An 18,129-nucleotide genomic window follows, 5' to 3' on the forward strand; every position below is an offset into this window, starting at 1 on the left:
ATGTCAACAATGACCAGTGACATTGTAGAACACACTTTAGTCATTACAACATTCAAACATTGTAAGGTGAGTGACAATGGCCCACAATTCACAAGTGAAAAATTCATCTGCTTTGTAAAGGATTAGGAAATTCACCACTATACATCGTCACCACGATATTCTCAGTCAAATGGAAGAGCTCAGTTAGCTGTGAATATCACCAAGACGATCGTAAAGAAGTCCAGAATATCCGGCAAAGACTTGTACAGCCCAGCCCTTGGGTGGAGAAATATGCCTACTCCAGGCATGGAAAGTCTTCCAGTTCAAAGATTTAATGTCACACTGCTCACAAACTACTCTTCCAATAATGGAAAAGCTACTGAAGCCATGAGTAGTGACAAGTGTGAGCGACAAAATCAGAGTGGGGCAACAGAAAGCCAGATTTCTTTAAATCATTGCCAGAGCTGAGCATTGTAGAGCCAGTCACGGTGCAGATGTTCAGTGCTCTTAACAAGAGTCTTGACATATTGGGACCTGTGTCAGTAGTTGCCACCGATCTGATGTGATGAACCTGAACTATTCAATGTAATGTTAGATATGTAATACTGCAGTACCTACAGACATCTACATACAACCAGAAAAGAAGTACATTCGCTACAGGCTGGTGAACAAGAAGACATGATCTCACCACCTACACAACAGACAGAACAATAATCCATCTCAGACATTCACCATAGCTTAGTTATGGATATATAGTAATACTGTAGAAATAATATAGATCAATAATATACAGACAATACAATGGACCAGGAAGAACAGTAACCAAAGCAACAACATTCACCATGGGAATGATGCGGTTTGGAGAAGCAACACCATCCTCAGAACAAATATCAGATAAAAATCCGATGACAATGTACATGTGTACCATGGGGAGACCTGCACAATTTAAAAACAATATATGCAAAGCATGTGCAGGGATGGATGGTTAACATGCAGTTTTGTGAATTAATGATGATTTTCTCTGTGATTGGGTTGCTTGTGTAACTTGAAATTGCAAATGATGGTGCATGAAAGTTTTTTTCAGTTTTTCTTTGTGGAAAGGGGAATGTACGGACAATTGCAGTTGTACAAAATGAACTGACTGGCATACTGTAGTCATGTGACCACCACCTTTGCTGTCAGTGTCTCTGTGTGCAGTCTGCAGCCGCTATTTAAACGTATCATTTGAAACAATAACACAGTGACTACCCTTTCAAAATATGTCATCCACTACAAAATGTTTTGAGATATTTTGAAGCTGGATGAGGGTGCTAGTGAAATATGAAATTTTTCCTATGGCTCAGAACTACAAAAGATCATCAACGACAAAGCTATGTTAACTCTTGTGAATTCACACAGAGGCATATATGATGAGCTTAACATTTTGAGCAATGTTTAATATTGATCTACTGGGAAAAGAAGAGAATTGATCAATATGCACTTTCAATTTAAGGCACAAAAGCAGTATTAAACAGTTTGCTTTGCAGTAGCCTTTATTCAATCAAATATAATGAAAAAAAAATTGAAGTTCACTCCAGTTAAGTATTATTCTCTAAAATAGTATGTGTGCTGGACTAGAGGAACTGAGATAATCACAACAAAGAAGGCCACTGTAGGTATTACAGAGGAGTACAAAATTTTCAAGGCTTTAGTTAAAGCAGATAGGAATAAACCATTTTTGTTGGCTGTAGGATCAGTAACCAGAGAACACAGATTTCATATAATTTTACAAAAATATGAAGTGAGGCAATGAGGGGCCAGGAGAGAATGCAGTTAGTAGTTTTAGGAATGAGAATGTGTTGGAAGCAAAAGCTAATATCTTTCAGTAGGATATTAGATATGTAAATGAAGAGATCATTTCCAGGGCATTGAGGCAGCAGGAGGGAACCAGTCATTGGAGAGCTAATATTGACATCCATCATCATCATCATCATCATCATCATCATATGTCATAGAATCCTGACAGTGTGGAAACAGGCCCTTCGACCGAACAAGTCCACAATGACCCTCGGCATCCCACCCAGACTCATTCCCTTATCCACCTCATCTACAAATCCCTGAACACTACAGGCAATTTAGCACAGCCAATCCACCCAGTCTGCATATCTTCGGACTATGGGAGGAAGCCAGAGCATCTGGAGGAAACCCACGCATACATGAGGACAATATGCAAACTCCACACAGACAGTCAGCCGAGGTTGGAATTGAACTGGGTCCCTGGCGCTGTGAGGCAGCAGTGGTAACCACTGAGCTGACATGCTGCTCCATAATGGGCTAAATGGTGTCCCTCTCTTTTTTTTCTGTAAGCTATTCAAGATGTGAGAAGTATGTTCTTGAACCACTACAGTCCATTTTGTGTAGCTGAACATACAATTCTATTTGGGAGGGAGTTCCAGGATTTTGATCCAGTGATACTGAAGGAGTGGAAAAAAAATTTCCAAATCAGTAGGGTGTGCAGCGTGGAGAGGAACTTGTGGGTAATAGGGACATGAGGACCATTGACTACAGCATTTATTGCACATCCCTAGCTGCCTTTGATAAGGTGATGGTGAGTTGCCTTCTTAAACTGCTGCAGCCCACACACTATAGCCCACATGCTGTAGGTTGATCCACAATGTCGTTAGGGATAGAATTCCAGAATTCTGACCCAGCAATAGTGAAGGAGCAGTGATATATTTCCAAGACAAGATGGTGAGTGGCTTGGAGTAGAACTTGTAGATTGTGGTGTTTCCATGCAACTGCTATATTTGGCCTTCTAGATGCTAGTGGGTTTGGAAAGAGTCTTGGTCAATTTTGACAAAATGCTGCTATTTCAGTGAGAGAGTGAATATTTGTGGATGTGATGCCAATTAAATGGGTTGCTCTACGTTTGGTGGTGTGAAATTTCTTGACGTTATTGGAGCTGCACTCTAATACATTGCTATTCCATTGTACAACTGACCACTTCCTTGTAAATGGTGGACAGGCTTTCGAGAGTCAGGAAGTGAGGTAATCACTGCAGGCTTCCTAATCTCTGACAGGCTCTTGGAACCAATAGTATTTATATGTCTAGTTCATTTCAGTTTATGGTCAAGGGTAATCTTCAGAATAATGAGGTATTCAGTGGATGGTCATGCCACTGAAAGTCAAAGGTTTATATTTAGATCCTCTCTTGTCAGAGATAGTCATTGCTATGCGCTTGCATGGTATGTACGTTACTCTGCTGTATTTTTCTATAATATTTTAAAATGTACATCTTTGCAATGTTAAGTCAGAATTTACTTTTCATAATTTTGTAATTAATTGGGTCTCTTTCAAGGTATAAATGTAAAACTTAAAGCGCTCTGAACTTTCTGTGTCAGATTGATGCAAATGGTGAATGGAGGACTTTTGTAAATTTGTCGCTGCAGACCAATTTATTTGCTGAAAATTTCCAATGATTGCAGGGCTTTGCTTTTCAAAGCTGACTTCTTGTGAAGAACAACAATACGGATTTGGAGAGCAAGTGATTTTTTTTTACAACCAGCTGCAAAGCAATTAGGATTTATGGTCTCATTTGATTGTCATGGTGTTCTGAGCAGATGCATACAATGCGGTCCAATGAACATGGTCTTTTGTGTGCTTAAACCTTGGATTGACGGTAATGAGAATAACAGAGAGCCCAGAAGTTACAAGCCATTGACACCATTAATGTAACAGGATAATGTTATGACAGTGAGAGTGAAGCCTGAATCATTTGTTAGTGTTGCACAAAGTCCCAAGACTATAATACATTAATTAATAAGTCCCCTGTAGACTGAGTGTTGTTGGAGTACGCTCTTAATGAAGCCTTCTTCTGGTTAATAGCTATGCTTCTACTGCTGAAACTGGATGGCCTATATTGCACATTGGTTGTAGAACCAGCAATGACTGCAAAGGTAGGCCATGAAGGTAAAATTGGACTACTTCCTGGATGTTAGGATCTCTCATAATATCTTGGAAAGGTGTGTATTGGACTGCAACAGTGAGAGTGGTTCATTGCAAATATTGAGGTAGCTAAAAGCCCTTTGCATGGTTATAGTTTTTGGCTGCCTTTAGCTGACTATTTGTCCTGAGGAGCAAGTGTGATGTTTCATGATTCGAACCTAATGCAGTAATATCATTACTTTTGCATTAGGAGGTGAATGCTAATGGGAAATAGACTCCTTTTTAGACTAACAAAACAAATTGTGGCAACGTCCCTTATGACAGCATCATATTACCGATAGGCTCTCTGACAATCTGGCAATAATATAGACCAGAATTAACAATATAAGGACAGTTATCCACTGCAGACAGGAAAACCAAAATGAGACCTCTTTCTGCCCATCCTTATGGACTGGTAACTGTATCACTGTTCCAGATCTGATTTTTACCTTTTATTTTTCTTTCCACCTCTGAGTCTTTTCATTCCTGTTTCCTTTCTTTTCCTTTCTCCAATTTCTTTCCCTTCTTTCACCTTTTTGGCAGTGTTATATTTTTCTCTTTCATTTGCCGACTCCATTTGTTTTCTTCCCTTTCTTGCTGGCCCTAGGCCCCAGTTTCTAACATTCCCTTTTCTTTTCTTTTTCTTATTTCATTCCTTTTTCTTTTCCCCCTTTCTCCCTCCTTTATAACTTATTTGATTTTGCACTTGTTTCATTTCTGTGGTTGGTCCAATGACAGCTCTCTCACTGTAGCTCAGAAGGCTGTTTGTGTGAAACCAGTAACTGGCAATAAGGCAAGGCCAGTCTACTTTGACCCTTGGCAGCCCAGTTCTCCAATGTGTGGATAACTGGGCCTGCCTACAGATATGGTTCATACTTGTTGCCTTGCCTTTTACAGATATGTGGGCCTGGAAGTAATGACAAACTGCTGTCTCACTGGTTAATCAGTTTAATGTGAGACTATTAAGGTCCAATCGCATCAGCACTTGAAGTAGGCATGAATTAAGGACAATATGGGTTTAATTTTCATACATGGTTCCAAGACTCCTTGACTCTCATGCACTTTATGAGAATGATACCCCTGACTTATATTGGCATTCCAATGCATTATTAGTCAATTGCTGCATAGTCAGCAAAGCCATCTTACAGATAAAGGGATAAAGGGTGACCCATTACCCTGTTTGCCTGACCTTTTTGTTTTAAGGGATAATAGGCACCCTGAAGTTCACTTTGAATTTCACTTGGGAGTTTTGATATTTGAGTAGTTTATTGTTATCATTTAAAGCACCGTGTTTCCATCAGCTACATGACTGTCTGGGACAATGCCATGGCCATTGCAAACATGGTTTGGATACTGGAACCTCTCATGACTTCTGTGATTGTGACCTCCTGCTGAAAGTGCAGATTTTGGGTTTGATCTTTTATACCTTCAGTTACAACCTTCTTCCTACCCTGTTTATTTTCTTGAGCATCTGCTCGCTCATCTGTATCCCCCATGTGTAGTTTCCAAATTGTAGGACCTGAGTGACTTATTCATGTACCACCATTGAACAAGTTAGTCCTACCCACTAACCACAAAATGTACATTTGCACTGTTTAAACACACCATACAAAATGCCACTGTATAAATAGATCACCACCCTGCTGTGATTCTCCTAAATACAAGAAATACAGTCTCGCAACTTCTTCATTTGTGTGTGATGTGGTTTAGCCCACTCATCATTTAAATGTCATATTGCACTCATCCTAGTCTGGTGCCCTCTATATATCCCATTGAAATTCATCAGTTGGAAACCACATTTAAAACCCACTCTATGATACATAATTTGATGCCCAAAAGACTACACTGAATTTATAGCATAGAAACAAGCAATTCAGTTCAAATGATCTATGGTATTGTGTTTGTTCATCAACAACATCCTCCCACCTTACTTCATTTAACCTGAACATTCTACCCTTCTACTTATTTCTCCCTCATGTAAATATTCAACATGCTGTCATGATCCATGTGAAGCTATAATGCGCCCAAGTTACCTTAGCTTCTGATTCCTGTCCATCCACTCAAACTCCAAGAATGAAAATGGAATAATTTGATGTCAGACCATATGTTAAATTCACTTGGCAGTCAGCTCCATGGCTTTTAATCTTTCTCATGTTTTTAGTTAAACATATGTTATTTTTGGCATGGAAAACATCTAACTGATGGATTCTCAGCTTATAATTCAGTTTTTATGCTAAAGCATGAAAATTCTAATCAAACAGGGCAGTACAGAGAAAGAAGATAAGGACTTCACTTTATATAGCCTCTCACTTTGCCAAAAAATTTTAATATCAAAGCACTGTGACATAGGGAAACATGGCAGTAATATTATACACAGCCAGATTTCACATATTTGGAAGCCATGGCTAGATATTTTGTTTTTAACGTTGTTGTTTGATGAATAAATACAGGTCTTCAGCTATTGTGTTCTTTTTCCAGTCTTCGGGGAGCGGCACAGGATATTTTATGTCTAGACAGGACTGAAAGGGCCTTGGTTCAAAGTCTCGTCTGGATGATAGTACTTCTGACAGTTCGGCATTCCCACAATCCTGCCCCCTAGGTTGCATACTCAAGTCTGCCAAGTGTGGCTTCGACACATAACATCTGATTTGCAAAGTAACAGTGCTACCACTGAGCCATAAAATGATATTAACATTGATTTTCTGGGAAGAAAAATTCTCAACTATGTAACGGTTGTAACTCAGTGTCTTTGTGGCAATGTCTGAATAGGAAGTACAGATTCCTTGCCCTTCAGTAATGGGTTGGCATCTACATATTCTACTTTAACACTTTAATCCACAAAGTGATTTCCCTGTTATTAAGTTAATCTGTAAAAGTTAATACGCCAAATTACATTGCCAAGCTCATGTCAGATTGACATTAAGCAGCAAAGACGTTGGTGGAAGCAAGGGGAATACATTTTCAACCTTTGATTCTAATGTAGTTGTATATCTTAAGAGCACACTAAGATAATAAATGAAGGTCTTTTGTGTGTTGTATTATTTTGTTTATAAATAGAAATGGGTGCAATGACAGAATTACTAGCGTAATGATTGCTTTTTATTACAGCATTCTGGTCTTAATTCTCATAAATACCGGTGCAATTTATTTCATGGAGTGAAAGGATTGAGACAGCAGCAGCTGTACATTGCCATTGACCAAACTTACCAGTGCATTTTCTGTTTAAACAGATTTTTCTTGAATGGGTGTGTGATTGATAATCATTAAAAAGAAGAAAGCTCTTGTGTTAATACACTATCGCTTTGAATAAAATCCCTGGAACAGCTCTGCGTGCTCCTAAACCAAAAATATTGCAATTTTGTTTAATCAGAAAGGTCACACACCAAACGTAATCTTTGTGACACTGCATTTTTGCAAACCAGCTTTAAAAAAGAAATCAATGTGGTTAGGTCCCTTAGAATTAATTTAAATTTAATTTCAGTACCCTCTTTCTTTGGCCATAAATTGTTTACGAGCGCTGAGAGGCTGGACGAGAACTGGACATTTGTATGGACGTTGGGTATTTGTCACTGTTGAGTTGTGAAAGAGATTCTCTGGCGCCCCAGGCAATTCCTCTCGTCTCTCTCTAAGGAAAAATTCAATTCTGCCAAGGTAGGGAACTTATTAAAGTAGAAACCTTAAGCGTGAGCCTGAATTTCAGTGATCAATTTGAAGCTTATTTTAAGGATGTGAGTTTGCTCGCTGAGCTGGAAGGTTAGTTTTCAGACGTTTCGTCACCACTCTAGGTAACATCAGTGAGCCTCTGACAAAGTGCTGGTGTTATGTCCTGCTTTCTATTTATCTGGTTAGGTTTCCTTGGGTTGGTGATGTCATTTCCTGTGTTGGTGATGTCATTTCCTGTTCTTTTTCCTCAGGGATGGTAGATTGGCTCCAAATCAGTGTGTTTGTTGATGGAGTTCCGGTTGGAATTCTCGTGCGTGTCTCTGTTTGGCTTGTCCTAGGATGGATGTGTTGTCCCAATCAAAGTGGTGTCCTTCCTCATCTGTATGTAAGGATACGAATGATAGTGGGTCATGTCGTTTCGTGGCTAGTTGATGTTTATGTATCCTGGTGGCTAGCTTTCTGCCAGTTTGTCCAATGTAGCGTTTGTCACAGTTCTTGCAAGATATTTTGTAGTTGACGTTCGTTTTATTTACATTCCAACCGGAACTCCATCAACAAACACATTGATTTGGAGCCAATCTACCATCCCTGAGGAAAAAGAACAGGAAATGACATCACCACCGCAGGAAATGACATCACCAACCCAAGGAAACCTAACCAGATAAATAGAAAGCGGGACATAACACCAGCGCTTCGTCAGAGGCTCACTGATGTTACCTAGAGTGGTGACGAAACGTCTGAAAACTAACCTTCCAGCTCAGCGAGCAAACTCACATCCAGAACCTCAACCTGAGCTACAAATCTTCTCAAAACTCGCTAGCTTATTTTAATGATTATTGTGCCAGTTACTTCTGTGCACTAAAAGAACAAGTGCATTTTATTGACAACCTGGTAACTTTAAAGAAATTGATCCAACAATCGTATCAGCAAACTAATGTTCACCTTAAGCATTCACTCTGTCCACCATTGATGCATCGTAACACATGCATCGTGACACCAGAGCGTAGTACATGCAAGATGCACTGCAGCATTGTGCCAAGGTGCCTTTGTACTAAATCCATAACTTAGAAGGACAAGGGCAGCAGATGGATGGGAAAACTCCCTGATCCCTGCCGGCAAGTACTGTTCCAAGCCACTCACCATGTTGACTTGGAGCTGTACCATCATTCTTTGAGTTGCTAGGTCAAAGTTTTGGAATTCTCCCACTAACAGGACTGTGTGGCTACCTACATCACATGGCCTGGAGTGGTTTAAGAAAGCAACTCAACACCACCTTCTCAAGGTCAAGGGATGGCCACATCCTGTAAAAAGAAACTAAAAGCCCACATTGCCATTTTATGTCACCACCACAAATGCGGTCCGTGGATATATGCAAATTTGCTTTTGAAGCTGTGCACAGCTAAAATAATGAATTAACCACAAGAAATAGCACATTTGAGAAATTGAGAAGTTACTTTACAGAAAATCTACCTTTAAATTAAATTAAACCTTGCACCTTGTATATTCTCAGTAAACATGTTTCTAATCTAATCTGGTCTCAATGCTGGATTCAGTTGCTTTTACTTTCACTTTTATTCTTTGCTGTGAAGTTTTAGCAAGAGCATCCTGGATAAATATCATCATAGGAGTGGCTCTACTGCTTCGCCGTTTACATGCTGAAAGAAGTTTGCCTGGTTTGTCATTGAGGTTCTTTTCCTTCTTAATCCTTGGTAACTGTGTCCAAAGCTGCTAAATGTGTGAGCTTAATGGTAAAGCCATTTGGGAGGTGGTGGCATCGGGGTAACATCACTAGGCTCAAAATTCAGAGGCAAGAGTTAATGTTTGGGGATAATAGTTCAAATCCAGTCAATGACAATTAGTGGAATTTATTAGTTATTGCAAATTATTAATGAAAATGCTGGCGTTGATAACTTGTCTTAATAATAGTGACCATATTGTTGCCTCAAAATGTGTCTTGTTCACTAATATCCTTTTGGAAAGAAAAACTTGTCCTTATGTGGCCTGTCCTACACCTGACATCAGCCACTTGAACACCATGATTAACTTTTAACTTTCCAATGGCCAAGCAAGACACTTAGTTCAAGGTCAATTTGGGATGGGTAACAAATGCCAGAGACAAGAATGAAGAAATAAAGGCAGTGCTTTGGCTTCTGCTGACACATCAATGTCGCTGATTAATTTTGTGATAAGCAACTGAGATGTTGAAGGATGTGAATAAAAGTTGTCAAGCCATGTTGCAGATGCATAAGATTTTAGTTAGGCAACATTTGGAGTATTTTGCGCTGTTCTGGTTGCCATACTATAGGAAAGATGTAGAGGTTTTAGAGAGGGTGCAAAATAGGCTTACAGGATTTTGCCTGAGTTGGAGTGTATTAGCTCCAAGGAGAAATCGGGCAAACTTAGATTGTTTTCAGCAGAGCGTCGGAGGCTGATATTTGACCAGATAGAAGTGTAAAAAAAAGTGAAGAGACGTACGGATAGGGTGGATAGTTGGAGCCTTCAAACTAGGGTGGAAATCTCAAATACAAGGAGATAAAAGTTTATAGGAGATCTGCAAGGGTTTTACACAGGCTGATAGGAGCTTGGACTGCACTTCCAGGGAAGGTGGTGGAAGTAAATATGATCATAACATTTTATGAAGCATTCAGACAGACAGATCAATGGCACGGAATGGAGGGTGACAGTCCCTGTGTAGGCAGAAGGGATTGATTTAGATGGCATCATGGTCAGCAGAGACATGATGGGCCAAACAGCCTGTTCCTGTTCGGTACTGCTTTATGTTCAGTGAAGAGTGCACTTCAGGCGTTATGTCTTTTTACTGTTCCATGCCTGTTTATGTGCTGGAGGATAATTTAGCAGATAGATCAAACTAGATTTACTCTGCAGGTCTTCCATTGCTCAAATCAAGAGGGGTACTGGCGGACATCTGTATACATTTCCCACCCACTCTCTCAACTGAAAATAGACGCTGAGGAGGAGGGAAATAGGACAGTGTGGGAGAGCAAGGAAGAGGAAATAAATGACTGAATAAAATATTTCATCAGCTTCTCAAAATAAAGAAAAGAAAATGTTTATTTTCTTTGTTGGAAACACATTTCTGATTCATCAGTGCTAACTCAATAAGCCAAATTGTCAGTATAAGTCAGCATTCAAATTGAGATTCTTGATTTTGCCCTAATTAGGGCTGTTGGAACTAAAACAAATCTGACTAAATGATGGTAACTAAAGAAGAATTCACAACAATGACAAAGCTGTGCAATCTATTCAGCTAACAGGATTCCCTGAAGCCCATAGCTTCATTGCTGACACTCGTGCAGCTCTTTGTACTTTTGAGGCTTTGATTTGATTTCTCTATTATTCAGAATATTCGTCAGAATGACATCTTGGCTTTTTCAGCTTCATGAACAAAAACAAAGTTGCTGGAAAAGTTCAGCAGGTCTGGCAGCATCTCTGAAGGAGAAAACAGTTAACGTTTTGCATCCAGTGACCCTTCGTCAGAACTGATGTTGGCTGGGAAAACATCAGTTTATATGTTTTTTTTCAGCTTCATATCTGAAAGTTGTGGCATTAAGGTCCAGACAAAGTCTTGTGTTGCTGTTCCTTGGTGCAGTATTCAAGAGAGTGTTGCTGGGTATTTTTATTTAAGACTGTTTCACCCCTTTCTCCTTGCTCCTTTTCTCCCTAATCTTCTCTAACCAGATTTTCAAGGGTGCTAACCTGCTTCCAGGCTTCTTGTTTTGGCCTCATTGAAGTAACAAGTAACAAACAAATTGACCATACTTCTGTGAGGCTGGACGAACACAGCAGGCCAAGCAGCATCAAAGCTGACGTTTCGGGCCTAGACCCTTCATCAGATGAAGGGTCTAGGCCCGAAACGTCAGCTTTTGTGCTCCTAAGATGCTGCTTGGCCTGCTGTGTTCGTCCAGCCTCACATTTTATTATCGTGGAATCTCCAGCATCTGCAGTTCCCATTATCTCTTGACCATACTTCTCCCTGTTTATATAGTCCTACAAGAAAGAACGTACATCCTACTGCTGCATTCCACCAGTGCCTTCTGTGCAGTGCAATAGCTAGAATTTGATTGGAATGTTATTTCTATGAGGATCTTTCTGCTCACTAAACAACAACTTCCATTGGGTGCTAAGGTGGCTCAGTAGTTAGCCCTGATGCCTCAGCGCCAGGGACCTGAGTCTGATTCCATCATTGGGCAACTCTCTATATGGAGTTTGCATATTCTTTCTGTGTCTGCATAGATTTTCTCCGGGTGCTCCGGTTTCCTCCCAAAGTCCAAAGACATACAGGTTAGGTCAATTGGCCATGCTAAATTGCCCCAAGTGTTCAGGGATGTATAGGTCAGGTGGATTAGCTATTTGGAAAAAAAGGGGTAGGATAGGGGTTGGGTCTGGGTGGGATGCCTCTTGAAGCTTCCATGTGGACACATTGGGCAAAATGGCCTGATTCCACACTCTAGGGATTCTGTGAAATATCTATTCTATGAAATATTTACATACAGTGCCTTCAACAGAGTTCAATGGCCCTAGATACATGGATGGTAGTATAATGTAGGGTATGCAGGGTAGTTTGATCTTAGTAGGATAATAGGTCAGCAAAACATCATGGGCCGAAGGGCCCTGTACTGTGCTGTACGGTTCTATGTTCTATGATCAAAGGCTTCATCAATGTGTGTGGCTTTAAGGGGCATATAAAGGTAGGAAGATTTAGGGGAGGGAATTTCAAAGCTTGGTGCATATACGCTGAACGTGTGATTGTAAATGGTGAGACAAAGTGCAGTGGAAGATTTACAAAAGGCTGGAGTTGAAGAAACTCATGACTAGAGGAGAGAATGTGTTTTAAAGGAATGTGGAACCCATGCACTTCAGGAGTTGACCTAGAGAATGCTATTTGTTCAGAGTTTCCTGAATGTTGAATCATATATTCAGTTCCAGTGATGTGGGGAACAAGCGGTGTCATCCTGGGAGCATTTGTAGAAAATCCGGAGGGGAGAAAAAGGCATTCAAGTACTGAATTTTGTTTTTGCTGCTCAGTCTGAATGAAAAGTGTTGCTTATTGATGTTTCATTTTGTTCTTGTCTGCAGCTTGACAATTTGCCAAATAACAGCTGTTTTAAATAGATGAAATGGGCAGAGAGTTTGCTATAAAATGATAATGAAAATTAACTCTTTCAGTCAACCTTTTACAGAGTTGTAGGGTCGTACAGGTTTTATACAGAAACAGACTCTACTATCCAACTATCCCATGCTAAACGTAATCCCAAACTAAAATAGTCCCACCTGCCTGTTCCTGGTGCATAACCCTCCAAACCTTTCTGATTCATGTATCTATACAAATGTCTTTTAAACGTTGTAATTGCACCCGCATCCACCACTTCCTGAGGAGATTCATTCCACATGTGAACCACCCGCTGTGTTAAAAACAAAAATTGCCTCTCCTATCTTTTTTAAATCCCTCTCCTCTTGCCATAAAATATGCCCCGTGGTGTTGAAATCCCTAATCCTAGGGAAGAGACAACTATCATTGACTCTATCTATAACCTCTCATTATTTTAAGAACTTCTATCAAGCTGCCTGTCAGCCTCCTTTGCTCCAATGAAAACAATCCCAGTGTTTCCAGTGATAATGGGAACTGCAGATGCTGGAGAATCCAAGATAATGAAATGTGAGGCTGGATGAACACAGCAGGCCCAGCAGCATCTCAGGAGCACAAAAGCTGACGTTTCGGGCCTAGATGATGAAGGGTCTAGGCCCGAAACGTCAGCTTTTGTGCTCCTGAGATGCTGCTGGGCCTGCTGTGTTCATCTAGCCTCACATTTCGTTATCCCAGTGTATCCAGCCTTTCTTTATAACTCAACTCTCTGCAGTTTGATAATATATTTCCTAAAACTGGGCAACCAGGACTGAACACAGTTCTCCAGTAGAGGCCTCACCAATGTCCTGTACAACTTCAGCATAACATCCCAACTCCTATACTCAAAGGACTGAGCAATGAAGGCAAGCATTCCAAACAACTTTTTTTTAACCACCCTGTCTATATATGACACAAAATTCAAAGAATTGTGTACCTCTCGCCTAGGTCCTTCTGTTCTACAACATGAGCCAAGGCCCTACCATTAATTGTACCAAAATGCAATACCTTGCATTTATGCAGATTGAACTCCATCTGCTATTTTTCAGCCCATTGACTCATTTGATCAAGATCCCAATTTTGGTGTTGTCCACAAAAGTTATGAACCATGCTTTCTATATTCTCATGCAAATCATTTGTATAACTCACAAACATAAGTGGACCCAGAGCTGATCCCTGTGGAATATAGCTGGTCACAGGCCTCCAGTCTGATAAGCAAGCCTCCACCACCACCCTCTGCCTCCTGCCTTTAAGCAAATTATGTACCTATAATTTTGTTTCATTGCATGCACAAAGACAGAGGAAAATATGTTGGAGAGAGATTGTTTATACTGCAATCTTTTTACAACAAAAAATGAACAATGATACATCAGGTTGTTCTTGAACCAAATTCAAGTATTTAAGAATCTTGTTTGCAATTCTTTCGTGCGATTTCTATCTCTGAGAAATTGATAGTATTAATTCACAGTTAGCAATAGAAATAGACTGTTGTATTTTAAATTACACCCACATTGCATATGATGCACCTTCGCCTTTCCCCTCCCACATATCTATACAATTGTTTCTTCCACTCTGTGACTATTAACTACAGTTCTCATGATGATTGGGGGCCACAATGAGCCATCAGTAATACCCGTTTCATAGTCTTTCATCACAATGGAAATTGTAGTTAAAAAGGTTACTCTGATTTCATTACAAAGGTACATTACAATTTGCCACAGAAACATTTACCAACTGCCCTATATACTGTAGTGATGTGGCATGCAAGATAAACCCACACACTGTGGTATAGGACCACATGGATCATTGTCTCCACCTGAAGGTGCATACGTTTGCTAACTTCCAGTTGTTCTCCAGAGGAGTGCTTGCAGCATTGGAGAAAACTGTTCATCCCCTCAGTTTGCGGTCAAACCTGAACCAATCACTTGGCAAACTGGACCTTTAAAATACTGAAGTGTTTAGTTCCTTCCTATGATGATGGCAGTCCGTTATACCAGAAAATTCAGGACCAGTCTATATGGTGTCCGTGGCTTAATCCAGGATTGCTTCACAGTTGAGCAGGGAATGGATCTCTGCCTACCCTGTGGAAGCCAAGAGGATAAGAGAAGACAAAGGGTACACAGGTTTTTCAACTCTTGCTGGTCACATTCCTGGAGGTTTCATCACCTAACCTTGTACTTCCAAATAATCGGTCTAATTACCATTTTCACCTTATTCCTAGTATGTTTATACTTAATAAATAACCTGAGGTTACTGTAGACCAGAATTATTTGGCAAGTAGCTTATCTTCTGACTCCCCAGTGTCTGTCCATCACCTGCAAGACCCAATTAGTCAGGAATATGATAAAATGCAGCTCCAACATCACTCAAGAAACTCAACACCATCCAGGTCAAAGTTTTCTGATTGATTGTTAACCCCTCCACCACTGACAGACACTAACAACAGTTGTACAGTCTACAGCAACTCACCAAGGCTCGTTGCAAACATGTGACGTCTGCTACCTGAAAGAATAAGAGCAGCAGATACTATGGAACAAAATTACTTACAATGTACATTAATGATTTGGATGAGAAATGTGAATGTACAATGGTCAGGTTTGCAAATGGCACAAAAGTAGGTGGGAAGGCAAGCGAAAATGATACAAATGCTCAAAAGACCAATTAAGTGAGTGAGCAAAAACTTGGCAGGTGGAATATGATGTGGGAAACCATGAGTTTGCGCACTTTGGCCGATGGAGTACAGGAGCCGATATTATTTAAAGGGATATGGACTGCAGAATGCTGCAGCGCAGAGAAATCTGGGAGCTCTCATCTATGAACCACAAAATGTTCAGCCAGCAAATGGAATGTTGGGCTTTGTTTCAAAGGAAATGGATTATTAAAAGGGAAGCCTGTCTAAAATTATACAAGGCACCAGTTAGGCCACACACTGAGCTATTTTGGACCCCTTATTCAAGGAAATATATGGTGTCATTGGAGTCAGCCCAGTGAAGATTCACCAGGTTGATCCCAAATAAAGAGGGAATGCCTTTTGAGGAGAGGTTGAATAAGTCAGTTCTGCACTCATTAGAGTGTAGAAGAATGACACTCAACCTTATTAAAGCATTCAGAACTTTTAAAGGGTGATGTGGAAAAATTGTTTCCCCTCAAGACCAGAAGGCTTAATCTCAGAATAAGGGGTCTCCTGGAAATGAGGAAGAACATCATCTCTCAAAGCATAGAGAATCTGTGGAATTCTTCACCACATAGGGCTATAGAGATTGGTTCATTAAGTATATTCTAAGCTGAGTTAAATTCTTAATCAGTAAGGAGTAGAGGGTAATATGAAAAAGGCAGGAAAATAGAGATGAGGTTTATCAGATGAGCCATGATCTCATTGATAGCAGAAGAGACTGAAGGGGATGAATGGACTACTTCAGCTCCTAAATCTTAAGGTCATACAAGCACCTGCAAATTCCGCTCCAAGTCATATGCCACTCTAACTTGAAACTATATTGCCTCGCGTTTCTTCATAGTCAATGGGTCAAAATCCTGGGATTTCCTCCTTGACAGCATTCAGGGTGTACCTACAATCCAAGGATTACGGCAATGCAGGAAGACATTTGTGAAAACTCACCTGGAGTATTGCGTACAGTATTAACCTCCCTAATGAAGAAGCATGATTTCTCTGCGCTGCAGCATTCTGCAGTCCATATCCCTTTAAATAATTTCTTGTGTTGAGTTTCAAACACTACCAGAAGCTGAGGACTTAAAGATCAGCCTGCAAGCCCTGGAAGTAATTCAGGGCTAATTGGGCCATATAAGATGCTGAAGGAGATAGCAGACATAGACAAAATGTTTCCTCTTATGGAGAGCTTTCAGCTTTAGGATAAGAGCAAACAGGTTTAAAACAGTGATAAGCTGAAATTACTTCGCACAAAGGGTTCTGAATATGTGGAATTCACTACCCCAGAGTGTAGTGAAATAAATTTAAGGAGGAAATAAACATTTTTAAAATTAGTAACAGGTTGAGTGTCTATGAGGAGGAGGTAGAAAAGTGGGGTTGAGGCTGAGATGAGATCGGCCACAATCATATTAAATGCTGGAGTAGGCTTCAGAGGCTGAATTGCCTGTTTGTCTAGTTTTTATGTCCTTACATTCTGTGACAGCTGAATACAATCTTCTCCAGGGCAGTTAGGAAGTGCTGCTGGCTTGGCTGAATGCACCCAAATCCCATGAAAGAACAAATTTAAAAGAAGGTGCACTTGGAGTTAAAACAGAAAATGCTGGAAATTTGCAAAACCTCTGGCAGCATCTGTCCAGAAAAGCAGTGACTCTTTCATGCATTGACCTTGCATCAAAACCGGGTAGATTTAGAAAAGTATTATCACTTATGCAGGTGTTTTGAGTTTGATTTATTCTTGGCGCCAAGCTCCAGTGTTGAGATTGACCATAGAAAATCTATAATGGGCAGAAGTTGGATATGTTGAATGATGACATGGAGTGGTAAATAAAAACTGAAAGAATTACGGATGCTGTAAATCAGGAGCAAAATACAGAAGTTGCTGGAAAAGCTCACCCAGGTCTGGCAGCATCTGTGAAGAAAAAAAATCGGAGTTAACATTTCGGGTCCAGTGACCCCTTCTCAGAACCAGCAGTGGTATTGGGACGAGGAAAGAAACAAGATATATCCAGGAGAGATGTGAAAAGCTGAAGAATTAAACAGTTACTGCCCAAATCAGAAATACAAAACAAATGGAAGATTGTGACGAAAACGTACAGAAAAAATGGGTAGTGGGCTGTGGGATGGAGAGGTAGAAAGTATATTGTTAAAATTGTTGAATTCAATGTTGAGTCTGGAAGGCTGTAAAATACCTGATGAAAAGTGAGTTCCTGTTTTTTTCTTGTGTTGAGTTTCAAACACTACCAGAAGCTGAGGACTTAAAGATCAGCCTGCAAGCAAGATGGAGAATGAAAATGACGGGCCACCAGGAGCTCGCACTTATACTGGCAAAGTGAATGGAAGTGTTCAGCAAAGTACACCCAATCTGTGTTTGGTTTCACCAATGTGGACGAGACTGCGTTGTGAGTAGTGGATGCAGTATTCCCTATTGAATGATGTGAATTACTTGTACACCTGGTCAGTCTAGACATAACACCACAGCTAGCAGAAGAGGAGGATACCTATTTAAGTACCAACCAAGAGCCTTAAAAAAAATTCTTACAATATCTTCTCATATTTTAAAGGCAACTTTGGCACAAAGTAGGTTGTGGGGCAAATAGCCAACTTTTCTGTTCCTGAGGGAAATCACTCTCAAATTACACCCCAATTTCTCTCTAACTGCCCTGTCACCCCCAACAGCTGCTTCTGAACCCCATCTCCCGGGCAGCGCACTGACAAC

General features: G+C 40.3%; 1 protein-coding gene across 3 annotated transcripts in view; it reads left to right on the forward strand.

The window, feature by feature from the left end:
- The window catches only part of LOC125456532 (uncharacterized), a 54,639-nt gene that overhangs the window by 20,455 nt on the left and 16,055 nt on the right, over positions 1-18,129 (forward strand). Inside the window, exon 2 of one of the 3 annotated variants that reach the window (XM_059648236.1) lies at positions 17,642-17,812. The exons of the other annotated variants lie outside the window; for them this stretch is intronic. The gene's annotated coding sequence lies outside the window, so the exon portion shown is untranslated. The remainder of the gene's footprint in view (positions 1-17,641; positions 17,813-18,129) is intronic. 3 annotated transcript variants of the gene reach the window in all.

Source organism: Stegostoma tigrinum, chromosome 8 (assembly GCF_030684315.1).
Source record: "Stegostoma tigrinum isolate sSteTig4 chromosome 8, sSteTig4.hap1, whole genome shotgun sequence".
NCBI lineage: Eukaryota > Metazoa > Chordata > Chondrichthyes > Orectolobiformes > Stegostomatidae > Stegostoma > Stegostoma tigrinum.